A 26,115-nucleotide genomic window follows, 5' to 3' on the forward strand; every position below is an offset into this window, starting at 1 on the left:
CCCATTTGCACGTTCATGCAATTCATTAAGATTTTTTTTCTAAACAACTTGTAGGCCTCATTGTGCCTCATTCGCTTCACGATTATATTGTTTGTTTCACTTTCAAATTCACAAATTCTCACAGATCCCTTTTATCTCACTTTCTTCCGCAATGTTTTCTTTCGGTTTTTTTATCATTATTGATGCTTGTTCTTAATAAAATCAGTTGATTATCTTCACATTCGTTCACAACTATTTTTATCAAACAACCGATTTATTTTACCGATACATTTCTAAATCCTTAAATGCCATATTTCCGCGATCTAATTTAATAAAACGTTAATACACATGTACACAAAGTCTTTTCTAAAGATATTGCTACATGTATTTATCAATAAGTCAGAAATTTATATTATTTCGAAATAAAATTTAAGAATAATTTTGCGGCATTTTATAGCAGCTCTTCAATACTAAATACAAACTATGTACACAATGCCTCAAACATTTTCATTGGCCTGCCTTATATACTTTTTTATGTGACAAAATAAATCAAACAATTTAATGCTTTAATTCCCTTTAAATGTAGCTCAATCATTATACGTACCGAAGAAGAAAATGATGTTTCTTATTCAAAAGGATAAGGATAATTCATTAATCATCTGTTAATGATGGAGCATTTCTTTCGTTAAATTTCCACTCCAGTACGGGATCTTCATCATGATTTTACTTTTGTGAGAAGCTGATATTAGATTTATTCATTAACGACCAATTAAAACTAAGTCATCTGTAGGCTACTACGAAATCAAATGATCTCATTTGAAAAGAAAGACACGTTCATATATGCAAATATTACTAAAATTTAATCGATAAACTACTGTAAAATTACACTAGTTTTAATGCATTGTTTACATCGGTGGGTCTTTGTGACGTCATAAATCCACAAAATCAAGAACGATAAGCGGGCAAGAATTTTTTCAGGTGCTCAGTTTTCACGGTTATTTCTCAGTAATGCAAAGGCAAAAAAATCTTACATCATGTATTTTAACATTTGTTTATACCAAGCTTTATATTCATGAAAGAAAATCATAGTGTTAAAAATCGTTTCATATGACCTTTAAACCTCAACTTTATATTTACAGTGTCAATCAAACATCATAAAACAACTAGTGGCTTTAGGTTTTCTCGGGAAAGAAGCGTGTATTGACTTATAGAGCAATGAGTAGCATATTTTATGTATTACACAGTTCATTAAAACAGCAAAATTTGTAAAACAATCTTCCATTTACGATAAGTTAAATTGAAATAATGACGTTTAAAAAAAATCTTGTTTCCCCTTTTGGGGCCTCTTAACTGGTTCCGTTCCGTTCCGCAAAGTACCAATAGCCCTTATTACAGAGGTAAAATGACAAATGTATAATCGTTAAAATTTCAAGCCCGTATCTTAAAGCAATTTTGAGAAAAGTCCCGGACGAAATGACTGTTTTAAAATTTTAAAATGACGTAACGTCTAAACAGAAGTGACCTTGTCTCGAAAACTTTAACATCTTTGAGGGCCGCTAACGTGCCAAAATCTCTGAAAGTTTCATAAAAATCGGTTAATAACCTTTTCAGTTATGAAGCAAAATAGGAGTCAGAAGAAAAGTTAAATAAACGTCCCTTGATGCATTTTAGAATTTGATTCAGAGATTAAAATTATGTATTTCAAACCATGGTTAATACTTTTAAGCAATGTTACGGTATTTTCACTATTTGAGTAGAAAGCTTTTGAGCTGTTGATCAATACACATTACGTATCGAACTATTTTGGCAGAAGACTGTCGAGACATTTGGATTTTGATTTGATGGACCATAGTTTATAAAAGAGACTGAAGGGAACATCTTTAAAACCGACTTGGAAAAAAATTGATCGGGTTCGATATTTTGCACGACCGAGCATAAACTTTCGGAAAATTGCAAATTTCTTCATTAAATCTATTTACTTCATTTAAATTAAAAATTATTTATGATCCATAAATATATACATTGCAACGTGTTGCAATATTTCACTTTCTTCACTACAACTGTCTCTGTATTTACTATGAACAAAACACATGTAGGGCTCGCGAAGTTTCTCCTGGACATGTTTGTTTATTAAAATTGAGTTTTTCTACTTTTTCTTGGGGATAATTGTTCAAAAGTTTTGAAATAACCAGAATTTTTATTTTGTAAATACGTATATTGCGTGTTCATAAGTAGATTTTATCACAAATCCGGTTTCTTCGATTTTCCGATTTCCGAAGGGCCATAATCATATTATTTAGGCATATGGAAGGCATTTTTACGTTCTACATCTGTCATAATCAACGTCACTTTTAATTTCTATTGATACATTCTTATTAGTAAAACTGAAGAAAATACACGTACTGTCGTCTCTTCATAGTATTCAATGGGATATTGAACAATTTAGAATCATTTTAAACTAGATAAATTTGTATTGCTAGATAACTATGAAATGAACCAAATTCACATGACAGACAACATATAAGGAGCTGGTCATTTTGCACCTGAAGATTTTTCAATGAATTATATCCGCTTGATGAAAAAATTTTTTAATTTCGTCAAAATATCTGCGGTAATTGATTAATTTTATTTCATATTTTTATATGAAAGATTATATTAAAGAGACAGTTTATGAATGTATTAACCTAAAGAGTTTTTTCAAATGATGTTACCTTTACAATATCTTAATATAACATATGTTGCCCATAAACTTCAATGCAATATTCAAGCTGTAATTAGTTGGACCATAATCAACATTTTGAAAATTCCTTCAGTGGATTATCTTATTTTGATAACACCTTCAAAATGATATCATGATTCAGAATATCGGACTGTTCATTTATTAGGCACAAAATGTAGTCATTATACATCGAATACCTTAATTATCAAAATGTTGTAAATCAGTATATATTGTGTTTATCAAGTGTTTAGAAATTTAAAACCCTTTGTCTATGAGATGTGGACGATATCAATGTTAGGAACCGATCCTTTATCTCTTTACAGGGAAGATAAGCATAAAATACCTTCTAGAAGGCGTATTTGAAACATTATTATAATAAGATAATGATCTCGTTTTCATGGCTTTGCTATAAAATTAAATATGCTGCAGCTTTAGTAAATAACTGCATTTTGCTTGTGACGGTTTCCTAATCGCAGAGAATAAAGCAACGAAAATTTATTTGAATTTTTTTATGATAGAGTTCTATCTTTTCTTATAAAATGGCAGATGTGTATAAATTACGGTGAAATGATTTCAGTTACTTTAGTTAGAGGGTAGAAATTGCGGGATCGCTAGGCAAGTGCCAGATAACACGAATGAAAGCCTCATTGTTATTTGCGTAAATCGATGTCTAATCATACCTGGGCTACTGGTATTTGTAATGATATATGATATTTTTGATCTTTGTTTATACTCTGAAAGTTATTTTGCAATTGTTCCCAATTCAAGTTTTTCACCTATTTATTTGATTTATATGCACTCACTGGCAATATATGACGTCAGAAGTGACGCTATTTTTATAATTCAATCAAAATCAGTACAAAATTGACATTTTTCTTATCTTTTTTCAAAAAAATAAAATAAAATAATTGCCAGGTAAGATTTGCTTTTGGAAGTATAGGTATATTACAATTTGTTTATTTCTTCATTTAAAAGGACAAAACTCACAGAATCATGGAATCAAAATTTCCTTAGTATATGCACATTTACACATTTTCACATTTTGTTGTAAATACCAACAAAGTTTAATGAAATTTAGTGTAGTTGTTTAAAAGTTGTTTTTAGAAAAAATGAGTGATGCCTCAAAAGCATTATATTCATCGCAACTTGTAGGGTGGAACATAAAACAAGCCTCATGGATAGGTCAAAATCATTATATTTCTTACAACTTCACTGCATGGGGTATAATTTTCACACATTGTAGGATTTAGGTTCTCGAGAGAATGTTAAACAATTTTCATAGATCACAGTTTGAACAATTAAGAATCAAAACTATAGTAATTTATTTTTGCAGATCTAATCTTATTTTCAGCTTTCTCATTTGTAAAAAAAAATCATCTCATTTTAACATTTTCCTGAACATTATGTCCTTTAAACAAAGCAATTTTTTTAAAACTTGTAGTGTTGTTTTATCATTGCCAAGTGTGATATATAATATGATACCAGTTATTTAATGTGGGAAAGTTAGACAAAATTCTCACTGAATATGAATATCAATGGAAACTGAAACACGCCGGAAACACCAATTATGCATTGATAATTCTAAAGTTTAATTCATTGATACTAACTTGGCTCATAATTCTGGAGAAAAAAAATAACCCACATAGTTTTGTCAACAACAAAAAAAAAACCCCAATAGATTTTCTAAATGACAATTATATAGTCTTGGGGCATGACTCATCAAAAATGATTGGAACTATACAAAACTCAAACATGACCTGTATTTTTTAGTAAAATACTTGTACATGCATTTTTAACATTATATATACATCCCTTCAAAAGTTAAATGTTGAAAAACAAAATCTTCTTATTTTTAACTAAGTTCAAGGGCCATAACTCAGATTTGAACAAAATTCAATTACTTGCCCTGTGTATTCATATGATGTATTAATATATCAGGGACTGTGTACAACTGTGGTTGATATAATGAACGGAAATTTAATGATAGCAGAATGACATAATGATCAAATGAGGTAACACTATATGCTCAATGCCATTTTTTGTCAGGGGAAAATGGCAAGGGTAAAAAGTTTACCAACAAATGCCTGGAAACAATAATTTATCAGTAAAAATCTTATCAGCTTTCTGCTCAGATGATGAAGAAGTTATTATTAGCATTATAATATGTCATTATTTTTTTTAAAAGGATAGTCTTGTTACTGCATTGAGATATATATCTTAACCAATTTTAGAAAAATATTTGTCTGCACAAATTAAACAGTTTTTTTCTTACTAAGCAAATATTTTTTTTATTTCAAAACTTCCTTTAAAAAATAAAAATAACTAGAGCAAAGCTCGTTGCAAAGCAACGAGTGGGTCTTCCGTTAATGTCGGAAGTAAAGCTGGAAGTTCCTGTAAGAAGCAGAGCTCTTAAACCAATAACAAGAGTACCTTAATTAAAAAAGATGAAAAAATCGAATTATTCCTGGTACGACTTAACAAAAACCGAATAATTTTACGTACGACTTAACAAAAACCTTTCCGATTTCAAGAACGACTTAAAAAAAAAATCCGAATGTGTTACAGTACGACTTAACAATTTATTTTTAGGTACAAGTTAATTTAACCAAGAACTTGATACTAATTTCTTAACCAAAAACGCTAAATCAAATTTTCCGGAAAAATCATTTTTTGAACTCGTATATCTCTTTCATGCATCGTCCGATTTTAAAACGGATTTCAGTGTTAGATTCAGCTTGATAAGCTTGATAAAACACATATTCATTTTTGATTTGATCAGCAAATTCATTTTTTCGAAAAATTTGTTTCACTTCCGGTTTCGACCGGAAGTGACGGAATTTTATTTCCAGCCTTATTGCACATGTAAATTGCCAAATTCATAACCACAGAAAATTTCGAGACTCTATCTTAAAGCGTTTTTGAAAAATGTCGCGGACAAAATGACTTTTTTTAAAGTTTAAAAATGACGTAACGTCAAAACGGAAGTGATGTTGTTATGGAAACTTTAACATCTTTGAGGCAATATAATTGCACATAATCCCTGAAAGTTTCCTTTAAATAAGTTGAAAACTTTTTGAGTTATGAAGCCGAAAAGGAGTCAGAAAAAAAAAGAAAAAGAAAAAAAATAATAATAACTAGAGCAAAGCTCGTTGCAAAGCAACGAGTGGGTCTTCCGTTAATGTCGGAAGTAAAGCTGGAAGTTCCCGTAAGAAGCAGAGCTCTTAAACCATTAACAAGAGTTATTAAGATATGAAAAAAATCGAATTATTCCTGGTACGACTTAACAAAATACGAATGCTTTTAAGTGCGACTTAACAAACACCTTTCTAATTTCAAGAACGACTTAACCAAAAAAAAAATCCGAATTTGTTCAAGTACGACTTAACAATTATTTTTGGTACGAGTTAATTTTCCTTTGAACATTACGCTTTTTTTTAAACCAAGGGCGCGGAATCAAAATTTCCGGAAAAATCAATTTTTAAACCCCGATATCTCTGTAATGCATCGTCCGATTTTAAAACGGGTTTCGGTTTTAAATTAAGCTTAATAAAAGCTTCTTTGCTGCTTTATAATATTATCAAATTATTGGTCAGAAAAGATTTATTATGAAAAGACTTAGTAGCCCTTCTGGCCCCTAATTTGAAGGGTCAGCCCCTTTTTCTAAATATCAAATAAAAGGTCTCGCTAATATAAACATATTTTGTTCTTCAAGTGTTCATGAATTGTAAACCGTTCTCGAGATATCTGTACAAATGCGTTTTAGGGGCCGACCCTGTAACCCCTTACCGGGGCCACTAACAACAAAATGTTTGGTATCATATTGTTAAGAACATTATTTTGATGAACTTTTGTTCTACATTGCTTTTAAAAATATTTCTCCTTTTTCAGTTATTAATGATCAGAATTTTGAGTTCTGGCCCCTTGAAACCCCTAATTACGTAATATATGACTTAGGTATGGTACTGTATAGATGAACAGCTGTACAATGAACATTTTTGCTTCTATAATTAATAACAAAATATTGTTCAGTAAAGAGTTATTATAAGAAGACATTAGAGCCCTCTTGACCCCTAATTTAAGGGGCCAGCCCCCTTTTCTTGACATCAAATGAAAGGTCTTGTAAATATAAACATATTTTGTTTAACAAGTGTTCACAAAATGTTTACCGTTCTTGAGATATATGTACAAATGTGTTTTAGGGGCCGGCCCTTTAACTCCTAAATGGGGTCATAAACAAAAACATTTAAGGTAATATATTGTACAAAACATTATTTTGAACAACTTTTGTTCTACATTGCTTTTCAAAATATTTCTCCTTTTTCAGATATTAATGATCAAAGTTTTGAACTTCTGTCCCCTTGAAACCCCTAATTACGTAATATATGACTTAGATATGGTACTGTATAGATAAACAGCTGTACAATGAACATTTTTGCTTCTATAATTGATAAAAAATTATTGTTCACTAAAAAGTTATTGCAAAAAGACTTTAGAGCCCTCTTGGCCCCTAATTTGAGGGGCCAGCCCCTTTTTCTTGAAATCAAATAAAAGCCCGTGCAAATTGAAACAGCTTTTGCATTACATGTTTTAACAAAATATTTATACGTCAAAAGATATTACGGAAAATGTGCGAAAAAATTTTGAAAAAATTTGGTGCTAATTTTCAGGTTCAGGCGAGCTTCTAGGCCTTGCGCATTTTTCGCAATTGGAAGCATGGAGGGAAATCTACAGACATTCATCTACAATCCCTGCAAATTTCGAGCTTTTATCATGATTAGTTTCAGAGGAGATGCGTGGACAAAATGACCCTTACAAATTTACAAAATCGTCTATATCTGAAACCGGAAGTGACGTAATCATTTAAAATTTTTATAATCAGTAGCGACAATAATGCTTTATATCTCCTACAAATTTGGTGTAAATCGGTTGAATAGTTTCTGAGATATAACGCTCCAAAAAAGTCAGAAAAAGAAAAAAAAGTATAACTAGAGCAAAGCTCGTTGCAAAGCAACGAGTGGGTCTTCCGTTAATGTCGGAAGTAAAGCTGGAACTTCCTGTAAGAAGCAGAGCTCTTAAACCAATAAGAAGAGTAACTAAGATAAAAAGATGAAAAAAATCGAATTATTCCTGGTACGACTTAACAAAACCCGAATGATTTTAAGTACGATTTAACAAAAACCTTTTTGATTTCAAGAACGACTTTAAAAAAATCCGAATGTGTTAGAGTACGACTTAACAATTATTTTTGGTACGAGTTAATTTTTCTATAAACATTACGCTAAATTTTAAACCAAGGACGCGGAATTAAAATTTCCGGAAAATCAATTTTTAAACCCCGATATCTCTGTAATGCATCGTCTGATTTTAAAACAGATTTCAATTTTAAATTAAGCTTAATAAAAGCTGCTTTGTTGCTTTATAATAAATATCAAATTTTGGTCAGAAAAGAGTTATCATAAAAAGACTTAGTAGCCCTTGTACCCCCTAATTTGTGGAGCCAGCCCCTTTTTCTTGATATCAAATAAAAGGTCTCGCTAATATAAACATATTTTGTTCTTCAAGTGTTCATGAATTGTAAACCGTTCTCGAGATATATGTACAAATGTGTTTTAGGGGCCGACCCTTTAACCCCTTACCGGGGCCACTAACAACAAAATTTTTGGTTTAATATTGTTCAGAACATTATTTTGAACAACTTTTGTTCTACACTGCTTTTTAAAATATTTCTCCTTTTTCAGATATTAATGATCATAGTTTTGAGTTCTGGCCCCTTGAAACCCCTAATTACGTAATATATGACTTAGGTATGGTACTGTATAGTTGAACAGCTGTACAATGAACATTTTTGCTTCTATAATTAGTAACAAAATATTGTTCAGTAAAGAGTTATTGTAAAAAGACATTAGAGCCCTTTTGGTCCCTAATTTGAGAGGCCAGCCCCTTTTTCTTGATATCAAATTTAAGGTCTTGCAAATTTAAACATATTTTGTTCAACAAGTGTTCATGAAATGTTAACCGTTCTTGAGATATCTGTACGAATGTGTTTTAGGGGCCGACCCTTTAACTCCTAAATGGGGTCATAAACAAAAACATTTAAGGTAGCATATTGACAAGAACACCATTTTAAGCAACTTTTGTTCTACATTGCTTTTAAAAATATTTCTCCTTTTTCAGATATTAATGATCAAAGTTTTGAACTTCTGGCCCCTTGAAACCCCTAATTACGTAACGTATGACTTAAGTATGATACTGTATAGATAAACAGCTGTACAATGAACATTTTTGCCTATATAATTAATAACAAATTATTGTTCAGTAAAGAGTTATTATAAGAGGACTTTAGAGCCCCCTTGGCCCCTTATTTGAGGGGTCAGCCCCTTTTTCTTGATATCAAAGGAAAGCTCGTGAAAATTGAAACAACTTTTGCATTACACGTTTAAACAAATTATGTGCACATCGAAAGGTATTACAGAAAATGTGCAAAAATGTCTTGGAAAAATTTTGTGCTAATTTTCAGGTTCAGGCGAGCTTCGAGGCCTTGAGCAATTTTCATAATTGGAAGGATGGGGGTACATCTACAGACATTCATCTACAACCCCTGAAAATTTTAAGCTTCTATCTTGATTAGTTTCGGAGGAGATGCGTGGACAAAATGACCCTTAAAAATTTACAAAATCGTCTATATCTTAAACCGGAAGTGACGTCATCATGCAAAAATTTAATAATATGTAGCGACGATGATGTTCTATCACTCCTGAAAATTTCGTGCAAATCGGTTGGGTAGTTTTTGAGAAATAACGCTCAAAAAAAGTCAGAAAAAGAAAAAAAAGAATAACTAGACACGATCTCGTTGCGAGCAACGAGGAGGTCTTCCGTCCGATTTTTAGAAGGAAATTTAACGTTATCGACTTTGATTTTCGACAAAAAAACATGATATGGAAAAAAGAGTGGAGGACTAATGCTTTTTTGTATCACATTTTATAACTTCTCTTATATCGTTTTTTTTAAATACTTGCATTTCTTCAAATTAAGATCGAAAAGATTAAACTTGTTTACCTCTGGCTCCTAAAAAACCCTTATTAGGTAACGCAAGAGAAAATCATTATATTGTTAGGATATATAAACGTATTATACCTAATTCAGCTTAAACAACCTTTCACAAAATAGCTCTTAGAAAACGCTATAGATTAAAGACTTTAGAGCCCCTTGATCCCCTAATTTAAGGAGCCAGCCCCTTTTTCTTGAAATCAAATGCAAGGCCATTTCATTCTGAACACATTTTGTCAACAAATGTTTAGAAATTCGTTACCGTTCTTGAGATATATGGGAAAGAAGGTTTTAGGTGCTGATCCCTTATATCCATGTAGGGGCCGTTTAACGAAATTTTGAAGGTTGCATATTGTTAAAAACATCATTTTGAACAACTTTTCTTCTGTACTGCATTTCAAAATATTTTTCCTTCCTGAGATATGGGTAATCAGAATTTTGGACTTTTGGCCCCTAAAAACCCCAAATTACGTAACACATGATAAAATCATTACATCGCTTAGATACATAACTGTGAGATAAACATATTTGCTTCTATAACATTTTACAAAATATCCCTCAGTAAAGGGCTATAGATAAAATACTTTAGAGCCCTTTGGTTCCCTAATTTAAGGGGCCAACCCCTTTTTCTTGATATCACATAAAGGGTCACTTAATTCTAAATACATTTTGTTCAACAAGTGTTAACAAATTCGTTACCATTCTGGAGATATATGAGAAAGAAGATTTTAGATGCCGGTCCCTTATCTCCTTATAGGGGCTGTTTAACGAAATTTTGAAGGTTGCATATTATTAAAAACATGATTTTGAACAACTTTTCTTTTCTACTGCATTTCGGAATATTTTTCCTTTCTGAGATATGGGCGATCAAAATTTTGGACTTTTGGCCCCAAAAAACCCTTAATTACCTAACACATGGAAAAATCTTTACATTGCCTGGATACATAACTGTGATATGAACATATTTGCTTATATAACATTTCACAAAATATCGTTTAGTAAAGGGCTACAGATTAAAGACTGTAGAGTCGTTTAGTCCCCTTATTTGAGGAGCCAGCCCCTTTTTCTTGATTTTAAAAGAAAGGTCTTGTAAATAGAAACTATTTTTACGTTACATGTCTTAACAAAATATTTTTTCAGAAATTAGATAATTAAAGAAAACCACAAAAAATTACAACGTTTTTAAATCCCAATTTTCGGGTCCAGGCGAGCTTCAAGGAAAATGGCTTCTTGACAAATCTAAAACGAGCAAGCATATCTACCATAACCACTCTGTCTTGCATGTAAATTTCAAGTCTCTAACTATAACGGTTCCTGAGGAGATGCGTGGACAACATCATGCTCCAAAATACAGGAAAAAGGGAGATAATTCAGAAGCGGAAGTGAATTTTCAGACAGGAAGTCGGATGCAAAGAGATATTTACCAAAGACATTATCCCTGTAAAAATCATTAAAATCGATTGAGAAATGGCTGAGAAATTAAGGGTGTCTACCAAGGAGAAAAATAATAATAATATAGAAGAATGAGAACCCGTAGAAAAACAGTAAGGTCTTCCGCTGAAGACGGAAGACCTTAATAAGAATAAAGAACAAGAGGCCCATGGGCCACATCGCTCACCTGAGGAACAATAGGTATGATAAAGTCAGCTACATGGAGTCATAAAACAAACAATCTGGACAATGTACAATAATACATGTAGATCCTGTATAAATAAAATCCATTTTTCCCCCTTGGAACTCGGATAGCCCTGATTGCTGCCAATATTTACAAGAGCAGACTTTAATCACCGCTCCTGCACATATATAGGGACTCAAAGTTACGCAGGCAGGGATGACCGCACACCTACGCAACTCAACAGGTACCAACGTTTACGCAAGCAGGGATGACTGCACACTTGCACCAACAGCTCAACCTAACGCAAGCAGGGAGTGCCGCACACTTGCGCTAGAAAGGCCTGAACACCAGCATGGATGACCATACATTAGTGCTCCGCCGCTACCACCACCAATACAAGCAGATGTGACTGCACACTTGTATTAATGCGATACAGTGCAGGAATGACCCAAACTTTGTATCGAAGGTTAGAAAACACTTAGATTAGATAGAGCAAGGATGTTCACACACCTAATCTATCCATACCTGTTCAAGTTTAACCCCAAACAGTCGCTCATCGAAATGCAATAGACACTGTCCCTATATATGTGTCAACCTAATATAATTCATAGTATCTAAAAATTGGAAATCAAAAATAAACAAAATAATCTGGCCTTACCCAAAACTTCTTATGCAGAACAACTTATATACATTGAATATTTATTATTGTATAAAAATAATCATCACAATAATTGGTTAACAGTGGATGCATTAATTAAAATAATCAAGAATCAATAAATCAAGGGCAATAACTCAATACAGTAATACAAAAAGATTCTAATTAAAAAATAGCTGCCTGCTTCAATTCTATAGTCATATCACATGTTGAGTATTGCAGTTCTCAAAAAGATCCTTTACAATTGTTTATACATGGGATATTTAGCTACATCAAACTCTGAACCTTCTTGTGAGGCCGAAGAATTGTCCTGGAGCCAAAGTTTTAACAATGATAAAGAATCATCTTGCTGATTAGTTTCTGAGAAGAAGATTTTTAAAGATTTACTTTATATATTCCTATGTACAACTTTAACACCCCCCCCCCCCCCCATGTGGCCTCACACTACCCCCAGGGATCATGATTTTCACAACTTTAAATCTACACTACCTGAGGATACTTCCACACAAGTTTCAACTTTCCTGGCTGATTAGTTTCTGAGAAGAAGATTTTTAAAGATTTACTCTATATATTCCTATGTAAAACTTCGACCCCCCATTGTGCCCCACCCTACCCCCAGGGATCATGGTTTTCACAACTTTGAATCTACACTACCTGAGGATGCTTCAACAACAGTTTCACCTTTCCTGGCTGATTAGTTTCTGAGAAGAAGATTTTCAAAGATTTACTCTATATATTTCTATGTAAAATTTTAACACCCCCCCCCCAATGTGGCCTCACCCTACCCCCTGGGATCATGATTTTCACAACTTTGAATCTACACTACCTGAGGATGCTTCCACACAAGTTTCAGCTTTCCTGGCTGTTTAGTTTCTGAGCAGATGATTTTTAAAGATTTACTCTATATATTCCTATGTAAAACTTCGACCCCCCATTGTGGCCCCACCCTACCCTGGGGGTCATGAATTTCACAACTTTGAATCTACACTACCTGAGGATGCTTCCACACAAGTTTCAGCTTTCCTGGCTGTTTAGTTTCTGAGAAGAAGATTTTTAAAGATTTACTCTATATATTCCTATGTAAAACTTCGACCCCCCATTGTGGCCCCACCCTACCCCTGGGGGTCATGAATTTCACAACTTTGAATCTACACTACCTGAGGATGCTTCCACACAAGTTTCAGCTTTCCTGGCTGTTTAGTTTCAGAGAAGAAGATTTTTAAAGATTTACTCTATATATACCTATGTAAAACTTCGACCCCCCATTGTGGCCCCACCCTACCCCCGGGGGTCATGAATTTCACAACTTTGAATCTACACTACCTGAGGATACTTCCACACAAGTTTCAGCTTTCCTGGCTTTCTGGTTCTTGAGAAGAAGATTTTTGAAAATTTCTCGAAATTTTTCATTAATTTCTAATTATCTCCCCTTGAAAACGGGTATGGCCCTTAATTTTCACAACTTTGAATCCCCTTTGCCTAAGGATGATTTGTGCCAAGTTTGGTTGAAATTGGCCAAGTAGTTCTTGAGAAGATGTTGAAAATGTGAAAAGTTTACGGACGGACGGACGGACAGACGGACAGACGGACAGACGGACAGACAAACGACAGACAAAATGTGATCAGAATAGCTCACTTGAGCTTTCAGCTCAGGTGAGCTAAAAAGAAACCGTAGAATAACAAGAGGGTCTTCCGTTGGAAACGGAAGACCCTAATAATAAAGAAAAAGAAACCGTAGAATAACAGAAGGGTTTTCCGTTGAAAACGGAAAACCCTAAAAAATATTTACAGTCTGGTCCAGAGTATAAAATGTAATGGGAAATTACTTTCAATTCTTTAAATGTCTTTAAATGAAATTGTATTGTTTGCAAACGCTTGTTTTAAGCTCATACAAGACCAATTAAAATTGCAATTTTTTTAAATGCATGACCAAACAGTGCTTCAAGATTAGCATGTTTGATTGATGCTCTGCCTTCTTATTCAAATAATAAAATGAACTACATAGCTGTAACAGCAAAGTCAAGATTCTGGACTTAAAGAATTCAATTTTGTTTAATTGATATTATGTTAATAATAAAAAGTCACCAGAGCAACTGCATTGTATCTTTTCTTTTATTTAATTTTTAAAATGTTCATGAAAATATTGTATAACTCACAATAATTCTCAGATACTTATCATTGTTCTCATTTAAACATCTTAAAATCTTAGATGCATCAACTGACCAATCTTAATATCCAAGGTCTCAATATATCAATAATAACAAAATTTGAATATAAATTAGAATAAGAGAAAGAGGCCCATTGGTCACAATGCTCGCCTCACAATGGAAATAAAAGCCACATTTTAAAAATCAGATATTTCTTTTGATCTTCTAATTTTTCTGTTGTGTAATATTCGACCTCGAATGAGAAGGTGCTGTTAGCTTTGTTATTGGATTAAAGTTAATCGACTGTCAAACCAATTATCAGGTAACAAATTAATAATGAAACATGATGTGTTTCGTGTTGGCTACAGACGTTCTAGTCATCAGAACAAGAGGCCCATGGGCCACATCGCTCACCTAAGGAACAATAGGTATGATAAAATCAGCTTAATGGAGTCATAATACAAACTATCTGGACAATGTACAATAATACATGTAGTTCCTGTATAAATAAAATCCATTTTTCCCCTGGATATTCTTATGTTTATAATCATTACTCCCTATTCTAACAGGATGATTTTATAGTCATATCATATGTTGAGTATTGCAGTTCTCAAAAAGATCCTTAACAATAGTTTTTATATGGGATATAAACCTACATCAAAATCTGAACCTTCTTGTGAGGCCAAAGAATTGCCCTGGGGCCAAAGTCTTAACAATTATAAAGAATCATCCGGCTGATTAGTTTCTGAGAAGAAGATAATTAAAGATTTACTCTATATATTCATATGTTAAACTTCGACCCCCCATTGTGGCCCCACCCTACCCCCAGGGGTCTTGATTATTACAACTTTGAATCTACACTACCTGAGGATGCTTCCACACAAGTGTCAGCTTTCCTGGCTGATTAGTTTCTGAGAAGAAGATTTTTAAAGATTTACTCTATATATTCCTATGTTAAACTTCGATTCCTCATTGTGGCCCAAACCTACCCGCGAGGGTCATGATTTTTATAACTTTGAATCTACACCACCTGAAGATGCTTCCACACAAGTTTCAGCTTTGCTGGCTGATTAGTTTCTGAGAAGAAGATTTTTAAAGATTTACTCTGTATATTCCTATGTAAAATTTCGACCCCCCCCCCAATTGCAGCCCAACCTTACCCCCGGGGGTCATGATTTTCACAACTTGGAATCTACACTACCTAAGGATGCTTTCATACAAGTTTCAGCTTTGCTAGCTGATTAGTTTCTGATAAAAGATTTTTAAAGATTTACTCTATATATTCGTATGTAAAACTTTGATCCCCCATTGTGGCCCCACCCTACATGCGGGGGTCATGATTGTTACAAATTCGAATCTACACTACCTGAGGATGCTTCCACACAAATGTCAGCTTTCCTGGCTGATTAGTTTCCGAGAAGAAGATTTTTAAAGATTTACTCTATATATTCCTATGTTAAACTTTGACCCTTCATTGTGGCCCCACCCTACCCGCAGGGGTCATGATTTTCATAAATTCCTAATTATCTCTCTTTGCAAAAGGGCGTGGTCCTTAATTTTCACAACTTTGAATCCCCTTAGGCTAAGGATGCATTGTGCCAAATTTGGTTGAAATTGGGGCAGTGGTTCTTGAGAAGATGTTGAAAATGTGAAAAGTTTACAGACAGATGGACGGACAGACGGACGACAGACAAAATGTGATCAGAACAGCTCACTTGAGCTTTCAGCTCAGGTGAAAGTTTTCTCTATATATTCCTATGTAAAAATTCGACCCTGACCCCCCCCCCCCCCCTCCCATTGTACCCCCAGGGATCATGGTTTGAACAAACTACAATATACACTACTTAAGGATGTTTCCATGCAAAATACAGCTTTTCTGGCCGATTAATTATTGAAAATAAGATTTTTTAAATATACAGTGGCCTCCGAGTGTAACGAGATGCTGGGGACATAGTTTTATTTCTCGTTATAACCAATACTCGTTATATCTGAGGCTGGCATTTCTAAAGGTGACACGTGATCATTGTTCTTTACATTTCAAATAACGTTTATAAACAAGTGATAATGAAATAAATACATTTAATTTATTCAAACTTTGTAGAAAAGTAACATACTTACAGCATATTCATGTAAATGACCGTAAAATAATTACGTGTACAATCTTACACACGTGTTACTTTCACTTCACGAGAGACAAAAACTGTGTGATTGTCGATTGATTTTTTTTTAATATAATTTTTTTGGTAAGTTTCAATAATGTCAATCAGTTTTAATTTTGTAAATACTTAATGTGGAATATTAGATGTCTGTTTTCTGCATAAAAAGGTTTGAAATTCGTTACCGCATTTAATGCATTTTTTGTAGAAAATTCTCGAGTTTTAGCTGACGCACCGACATTATCACCACCTTTTTCAGTGTCTGTCTCGTAATCATCTTTAATTTCACTCCGAATTTACTTAGTATCAATCACTGTCAAAATTTAATACAGTAACCAGTGGATCAACACTTACATAATATGAGAAGGCCCAATGTCGGTATCGCTATTTTTAGAGTCACGCACTTTTCTCAACAAGTTCGCTAACTTTTCCAAGCTTTCTAAATCTTGGTTTTTTTTATTAAATTGTACTAAATGTACTTGAAGTTAATCCATAGAATCCAATTTCACTTTTAATTTTTCATTCATTGTTAACTATTTCTAAATAAGTCCTATTGTTTCTAGCGAAATTACTTTCCTTTGCCGGGGTACCTGGTTATATCCGATAGCGTTTGCAACTAATTGGCACAAATTATATCTAAATAAGTCCTATTGTTTTTATCGAAATTGTTTTCCTTTTATTTTACTTCCAAGCCATGACTGTGAACATTGCAATAAAAACAACTGATCATTATTTCCGAATACTTTAAATCTGACTGTGAACATTGCAATAAAAACAACTGATCATTATTTCTGAATACTTTAAATCTATTGTCCTGTGTATACATACCTGTGAAAATTAGATGGCCATACCGTTAGTTACCTGGAGAAAGCGTTTGTAATCAAGTGTGTAGCGAGTACCTCGTTATATCCGATAGCGCGTACAACTAAAAGGCAGAAAATTTTACCTCGTAATACACGGAATCTTGTTATAAACGATCTCGTATCCAGTATTTTTTACATAATAAAGAAATAATTTGGGACCAAACAATCATCTCGTTGTAAGCAGTACCTCGTTATATCCGAGCTCGTTATACCCTGAGGCCACTGTACCAACAAATTGTTCATAATTCTTAATTATCTCTATTTAAACAACCTTGAACACCCTTCAGATAAGGATGCTTTGTGCCAAGTTTGGTTGAAATTGGCCCAGTGGTGTTGGAGAAGTCGAAAATGTAAAAAGTTGAATGGATGGACAGACAGACAGATGGACGCCAGACAAAAAGTTATCAGAAAAGCTCACTTGAGCTTTCAGCTAAGGGAAGCTAAAAACCTTCCAATTGAATTTACAACACAATGTTTCATCCTATTTAACAGAACTTATTTATTTGTTAGAAATGGTAAAAGTAATGGTATAAGTAATGCACAGTACTATTACTGACCACATGCTGGCCTCATTTTTTCAAACATACAGATCGAGCCCGTTAACTAACCCGAACATTAAAAAATTGGAATATGAAAAATCTATTTTCTCAAAAATATGTCAACCAGACACTACAAAGGTATAAACTTGATCTGTTATTTGACATTTTGAATCTGTTCAGCAATTGTTATATTATTCCTCAAACGCGTAAAGACAAAAAGTGGAAAACTGAAGTGGGACAGACAAGCGAACGGACAGAAGGACTGACTGACTCAGAGGAAAGCTATAATTCCACCAGTGAAACCAGTAGGGGACTAATAAGAAAGGATGTCATTTTTAATACGCCTCGCTTCATCAGCTATTTTCTCTTTTAATATGTTTTACTTAGACATGGGGTACTTGTAGTCTAGTGATTGGGGTAGGCATGGGGTACTTGTAATCTAGTGATTGTAATCCATTGTGACTATTACTTTTTTTCATGTTATTGACAGTAATCTGTAATTGAAGAGATTTTTAAAAACCCATAATTTAATCCATTACAGCTAAAAATTTCAGTGTAATTGTAAAAATTTTGATTACTTATTCTTTGCATTAATTTCTTGTGATGCACCTATTGTATACAAAAATACTCTTCAAGTGTTGTTTATAATATAATTCATAGAATAAAATCATTTTATTAATTTATCATGAGGGTTTTTTAGAGTTGAATATTATTGAAAAAATTAAAATACCACCAAATTTTTAATTTTTCTTAAATATCTCCCTTTGAAAGAGAGGATGACTCTTCATTTTATCAAACTTGAATGATGCTTTAAGCCAAATTTGGATGAAATTGACCAACTAGCTAAGGAGAAGAAGTCGAAAATGTACAAAGTTACTGACGATTGGACAGTTATACAGACAGACTGACGCCAGACAAAAAGTGATCAGAAAACCTCACTTGAGAATTCAGGTCAGGTGAGCTATAAAATGTTAGGTTACTGTGACCTTGATAAGAGGATATGAGGACATACAGATGTTTACCTAGTAATTTCACAAATTTTAGCATTCTAGGTGTTTTTTTCATTAACATATCCCCAAAACATGAATATAAATTTCTATATTGAACTAAAGTCTTTTAATTCCTCTTGGGGCCCCAGTACTAGTCTACAGTCCAGGGGTCACAATTTTAACAGTTTATAATATACATGTACATTAACTATGGATGTTTGAAAAACAATCAGTGAATCTGATAAATTGTAGCATTCTTGAGAAGCTTTCACTATACATATGAATGCTGAACTTTGAACCCCTCCTCCCCCGTTTTGGCCCAGGGGTCACAGATTTAATAATTTAGAATCTCGATTCACCCTTTATTGTATATACAAGCTTTAATTACAGTAATTGAGTAAGCTAAATTGGACTCTTAATTCTAATTAGATCAGGTATGATACATGTGCGAAGATTAAGAACTAAGCACATATCATGTATAACAAATTTAGACAAAAAGTCACAGGTAAGTAACAATTAGTACTATGAAATTTTAAACATGTTTTAAAAATCTGAGTTCTGCACATCCTCAGGAAAGGTTTTACATATAAGCCCAGAATTTTATGTTCTGTATGATACAGAATTATATCAATATTCCACTTGAAAATGGCAGGAATTATAGCATACATTCCAGGTACACAGGTTAACAAGTACACTTGAAAATGACAGGAAAGGGATCAATTTTAGGAACAGAGGTCAATCGTTATATATTTACTGCTATATGAAAAAGAATTTCCTGCATAGCTTAAAATAAGGACCTGTGGGTCAGTATACAAAATTAAAGCTATATCCATTATACTTTATAGTTGGATGACTACAAATGATGTAAAAAGTTTTATAGAAAGTTACATCTAATGTTGTGGTTCTGTCAAAAATTCTTCGATCCACATTTATGTTCAGTAACCCTAAATTATACAGATTTTTTTTATTTGTACCATAAATCTGCCTTTTATATACACAAACTTTATTATACTGTAACCGTTGATAAAATGATCTGATTCAGTAATTCAACTAATTACTTGGCTTAGTGGTTCCACTTCGGTCTACTTCCTGTAGGTAAAAGAGTTTGAGCCATTGATGTACCGAAACAATCTTTCTTTTAAAATTTGATTGTAAATGTTTATCAAAGTTAGACTGTAAGATAATTGGGTAATGGGGCATTTTGTTCCTATTGACAATTTATGCCGCCACTGAATGCAAGACTGTTTGCCCCAAAAGACCGTTCTCGCCCCCGAGACATTTTAAATTTATAGGGGGGGGGGGGGGGGGGGGTTTATTTCTAAATGACCTGATATTTTTATTATGTGATGACATGATGATTTTTGATATATATATTTTGAAAAAGACTGACATATAGAAATAAACAATTAATGAACACAGAGAATGTCTCTTTGCATATTCGGGATTTTCATAACCTGGAGTTGTCGTTCGTAACACGAGTTATCTCTCCAATGGAGCAGGTATAGCGATATGTAACCAGTATAAACAAATGGTTGAAACAAACGTTTTTTGTCTTGTTTAATCGGTTATTGGTGTAAATTGTCAATATGGAAAGACGACTGTGCAAATGAAAAGATGCTGCTATACTAAAATACTAAAAAACAAGAGGCCCATGGGCCACATCGCTCACCTGAACAGCAGTTGCTTGTAACATTACATTTCGTAGCATATGCTTTTTCTATTTTAAACATTGAACCCCTTTCTGGGGACCCAGTTATGGTCCGAGGTTTATGGTTGGCTTGAACAACATAAACAGTAACATAGGAATGAAAATGTGTAGCACTGCGGTAGGACCGCACGTACACAACCTGAAAAACTGAACGTAGCAGAGTTCCACTTCAAGAGAAATAACTCTCAGACTGTACAGAACATCAAGAAAGATAACTCTTGGTTCCACTACATTAGAGTTTACACAATTTGAGGATCCTTGCATAATAATCTCACAAACTGTAGCATTATAGTTCTCGAGAAAAACTTTTTAAAAACATTTTCAATATATCTTTCTATGTTAAACTTTGAACCCCTCTTGGGGCCACAGTATTAGTCCAGGGCTAAAGTTTTAATTATTTGGAATCTACATTATTTAAGGATGCTTGCATAGTTATCTCACAAGCTGAAGCATTATAGTTCCCTAGAAAAAGATTTTTCAACATTTTCCCTCTATATTTCTATGCTAAACTTTGAACACCTCTTGGGGCCCCAGTATTAGATTGAGGTCACAGCTTTTATAATTTCGAATCTACACTATTTGAGGGTGCTTACGTAGTTATCTGACAAATTGATGCATTGTAGTTCTCGAAAAGAAGATTTTTAAACATTTACCATATATACCGGTACTTCTACATTTAACTTTAAACCCATCTTGGGTCCCTAGTATTAGTCCAGGGGTCACTATTTTAAAACTGTCGAACCTTCATTATCCAAGGTTGTATGCATGATAGTAATCTCACAAATTGAGGCATTGTAGTTCTCGAGAAGAAGATATTTTAACGTTACCTTTATATTTCTATAATAAACTTTGACCCCATCTTGGGGCCCAAGTATTGGTCCGGGGGTCACGATTTTACCAATTAGGAATCTACATGAGCGAAGGCATAGAAATTCCACAAACAAAAACATTGTAGTTCTTGAGAAGAAAATTTTTAAACTTTTCCTTTATGTTTTTTAAAATGTTTAAATTTTGAACCCCTCTTGGTGCCCATCAATTGTCCGGGAGTTACAATTTTTTGAATCTACATTATTTAAGGATGTACATGTATGCATAGTAATATCCCAAACAGTTGCACTATAGTTCTTGAGAAGAAGATTTTAAAACATTTTCCTATATATGTTGAAATCTAAACCCCTACTAGGGCCCCACTTTTTTGTTCAGGGGTCACGATTTTTACAATCTTCACTATATATACAACCGTTTGTGTATGTATTGGCATTTTTGGTGAAGTGGTTTTTGAGAAGAAAATTTTTAAACATTTTTCATATGTAGTTCTATGTTAAACTTTGAACCCCGCCTGGGGCCCCAGTTTTGGTCCGAGGGTCACGATTTCTACAATTTAGAATCTTCATTATATATACAAGCTTATGTGTAAATATTGGCATTTCTGGTGCAGTGGTTCTTGAGAAGAAGATTTTTTAAAAATTTTCCTACGTATTTCTATGTTAAACTTTGAACCCCGCCTGGGGCCCCGGTTTTGGTCCGAGGGTCACGATTGTTACAATTTAGAATCTTCACTATATATACAAGCTTTTGTGTAAATATTGGCATTTCTGGTGCAGTGGTTCTTGAGAAGAAGATTTTTTAAACATTTTCCTAAGGTATATCTATGTTAAATTTGAACCCCGCCTGGGGCCCCAGTTTTGGTCCGAGGGTCACAATTTTTACAATTTAGAATCTTCACTATATATACAAGCTTTTGTGTAAATATTGGCATTTCTGGTGCAGTGGTTCTTGAGAAGAAGATTTTTAAAGACATGCACCCTATACTTACTGTTTCGCAATTATCACCCTTTTGAAAAGGGCTGTGCCCTTTATTTTTACAATTTATAACCCCCTTTCCATAAGGATGCTTTGTACCAAATTTGGTTAAATTTGGCCCAGTGGTTTTTGAGAAGAAGTTGAAAATGTGAAAAGTTTACAGACGGACGGACAGACAGACAGACGGAAGGACGGACGACGGACAACGGGTGATCAGAAAAGCTCACTAGAACCTTCGGTTCAGGTGAGCTAAAAAGTAGAGAGATTTGACGATCGCGCCTAATTGTTTGAACGTGGATTGGGAGGAGGGGGGCTCATAAAAAAAAAAACTACTTAACAAACCAGAAAATTTAAAAAAAGAAGAAAAAAATTACAACCTCTCAAATCGTAAAAATCCTAATCCGGAGGGGGGGGGGGGTATAATGTACTTTACTGTACTGCAGACCTTAAATCATGAATCACTTCATTCTTGCTCCGAAAAAGGTAAAGGGGGGGGGTAACTTTTTTATTCACTTTTTTATATGTAAATTTATGAAAAATATGTGTTGTGCCACGCGCCTGCCATCTACCAATTAATAATGCAGTTGCTGGCGATGAAGTGCGTGGTTTTATGAGAGCGCTGCTGTTACATGTACATTCTATTATACAGAGAAGTGGACATGCAAAGCAATCCCAAAGACATGGGTGGTTTTGTCTGTCCAGTGTCCACCTCTCAAAAGAAAATATTTCAATCTATCAGTAGGTCAAAGTACAAAGATAGGCATTATACCTATGTATGTATGTATCTGCACTGAACATTGGTGGACCTTACTATACTTACTCTTGATGGATTTTATTTATATAAATAAATGACTAATTTCAATTTCATCATCATGGGAATTTAAGAGATAATGGATAAAAACATCTGCAACCTAGCTATTGCGCAATTTTTCGCATACACCGCTTGCAATCATGCTTTCATTTAAAGTTTCGTTCCGATTTTGAATGACAACATCCACGTTTATATTTTTATATATAGTTCATTCCATTCTTAATTTTTCATGAACAGTTTATTCCTAAAATGGTGTTTGCTATAGATGGTACGTGAATAAAGTACAGTTCAGTTATATAAAGGGCATTGAGATAAATGCTAAAAGTAATAAAGGTACTAATAGTAAAACAAACAAACTACAAAAAATTGTTTAAGCTGTCTCCTAAAAGACTTAAAAGAAGAGGGATCTCTTATTTTAAACCAAAGACAAATTCAAATTTCGGTGAAATCTATATTTAAAAGAAAAAAAATAGGGACAGTTCGTTAAGAATTTATATTTCAATATTTGATTTCTAAAGAAGAAAGTTGATTTTTAACTCCTGCCTCTCTAATTTTTATAACATCTTTTTATTTCTGTGTAACAGGGGGGTTCATTTTATCAGAGAAACCACAATACCATCATCCATCTGTTAGCACACAAAAGGAGTAATTGTCACCCCCAAAAAAGAATCGCAATCTCTTTGCCTAAAAAGCAAAACTATGTACATCACGTTATACATTGAAATCAAACGCATTCTTTGCATTCATTTTAATTTTTTTAGATAACTTTTGATGTTTTCTGTTTGGTAATTTAAATATCATCAAATGTTTTTGTTTTAAGAAAAGTCGTTATTAATTGACATCGTATATGTAAACTCCCGCACTGCTTACTCATCTTTTAATAACCGGAAGTACTGCATACCTGCTATGAGGGGAAGATAACTCTTTCAGTAACGATAACTCTAGTGTATGGGAAGACCGAATACAATGTATAACCACTACATGCACTAGTTCTCATTATAAACACAGGTCAAATAATTCATTTGTCCTCCAACTTGACATGGAAATTCTCTAAATATTAGTAATAACACCTTCATTTATAAACTGTTAAAAAACTGAATCACACTGAATTATGATTCCTGAATAAACATAAATATATCTGCACAAGGAAAATTATTTTATACACCTGATCCTACCTCTATCTATTTGGAAGTCCGTGTTGCTCTGCTTTGAATTTGTATTTCGTTTTATGGATTTTTGAGATGGTTCACGGTTTGTTATTGCCATTTTCTAAGTAAGTTATCAATCAATTTGCAACAATTAACATGATAATTTTTAGAGAGTGTTCTAATAAAGTCAATATTAACTTTTTAAAATTAATTATCTTAAGCATCGCAATTTGTATCTTTGTAAATAACAGATTTAAATCAGTGCGAAAGGGCTTTGGTCTCGGTGCGAATAGTCAATAATTAGGAGCGAAACGTCCCAATACCCAATTATCTGTCTATAACATTTACCACCAACATTACTCACCCATTGCCGCTGACAAATAAGATCTAAGTTAATATTTTCTTTATCAAGCGAGCAATTGTTATGATCATGATGACTGAAAACTCAGGCGACGCCATTTTCATACTTATGCAAATTATATAAACATGACACGATTGACGCCTTTTACTACTAAATAAAACTTACGCTGTGCACTGTACAGAACTGATCAAATAAGTGACAAGTTACACTCTGTAACCAATGCCTCTACTTCTTTTTTGCTGTCCAAATATCTATTGATATATGCTAGTTTTTCAGCGATGTCCAAATGCTATCTACCGTTCTACGCAGTATTTCTCAGACCGACGCTTACTTTCTAATTTTAGATTATGACATCATCTTAAGTAACTCTTACGAAAAATCCGATCCATCATATTAACTTGTACGATAACATTTCGAATTTGTGCATCATGAAAGATTTTTTCTGGCCGTTTCTCTACTTTAATTAAATACATTTTTACTTCTACTCTAAACCCAAATGTGCGCATTTCAAAAGAATACTTACAAAATCTCATTTGCAACCTTCACACAAATTGTTTATTTTGATTATAAACATCTATATATCAAAAAATCAAAATGTTGAAATGTTTGACCAGCTTTTCATTAGGTGCAGGTATATATATGATCACAAAGAATGTGGGCGCTTAAGATGTAGATTCGGCAGGAATCTGGGCGCACAAGAAGAGTGAAAATTTCATCAATTAATTTTGAATATTTTTCGAATTATAACCGTTATTTGGTTTCTGTTGGATGTGGAATGAGTGGAAACATATTTGAAATGCAAAAGGTTTTATTATAATATGGGTCTAAATATAGCAACACGATGCAATTCATTCAAAACCCTACTTATTTACAACTGTTTTTAAATGATTTTGTTGTCTCTGGGTCTTCTCTCCACAAATTTGAAACGTGTAAAGGTAACATATTTCAACATTAAAAATGTCGCTTTTTAAAAAAAGATGGAGAGATGACCCAGAGATGACTAATTATGTACTTTTTCAAATTATTTTTTGAAGGATAAAAAACAAAGTCCATTGATATGACAGCGTTGTTTCAAATAGTACTTTATAGAGCATATATTGACAGGTCTCCGTGGCTCAGTGGTTTCGTCCTGGATTAAGTGAATACATACATTCAGTGTTTTGGGTTCAAATCCAACTGGTGGTCTTTTTAAAAAACTTTTTTGTTTTAAATGTTTGTTATTATAACATGATGTTGAATTATAATATACCGGTATATTTTAATTTGTTTTTATTTATTTCTAGATCTGCTGTATGAACACTATAAAAAAAATCTTTTCTTATTACTAGTTTTTTAGGATATACACAATATAACTTCATTAAAATATGTTTTCATTAACATTTCCAACTAGTTATCGGTTTACCTCTCATTGCCATTTTTTGAAAGCTTTGTGAGTTTTTTAATTACCGGAATAGCCATGTACATCGACTCTCAACATAATATATTTTTGTTGAAACCTGTACATAGCCTTTCGAGGTTATAGACATTTAAATCCCAATTGATTCGTGTCGATGATTCCTGCAAATTTACAATCTT

At 33.3% G+C, this 26,115-nt stretch overlaps 1 protein-coding gene across 2 annotated transcripts in view; it reads right to left on the reverse strand.

Annotated features, from left to right (window-relative positions):
• LOC128162662 (uncharacterized) overlaps positions 1-24,859 on the reverse strand; it is a 37,265-nt gene extending 12,406 nt beyond the window's left edge. Inside the window, exons 1-2 of one of the 2 annotated variants that reach the window (XM_052825916.1) lie at positions 24,706-24,859; positions 17,147-17,243 (exon numbers count right to left, since the gene is read on the reverse strand). The gene's annotated coding sequence lies outside the window, so the exon portion shown is untranslated. The remainder of the gene's footprint in view (positions 1-17,146; positions 17,244-24,705) is intronic. The other variant, XM_052825915.1, reaches the window with a different exon arrangement.
• Positions 24,860-26,115: the final 1,256 nt, after the last annotated feature.

The sequence above is a fragment of the Crassostrea angulata genome, chromosome 9 (genome assembly GCF_025612915.1).
Source record: "Crassostrea angulata isolate pt1a10 chromosome 9, ASM2561291v2, whole genome shotgun sequence".
In the NCBI taxonomy this organism is placed as follows: domain Eukaryota; kingdom Metazoa; phylum Mollusca; class Bivalvia; order Ostreida; family Ostreidae; genus Magallana; species Magallana angulata.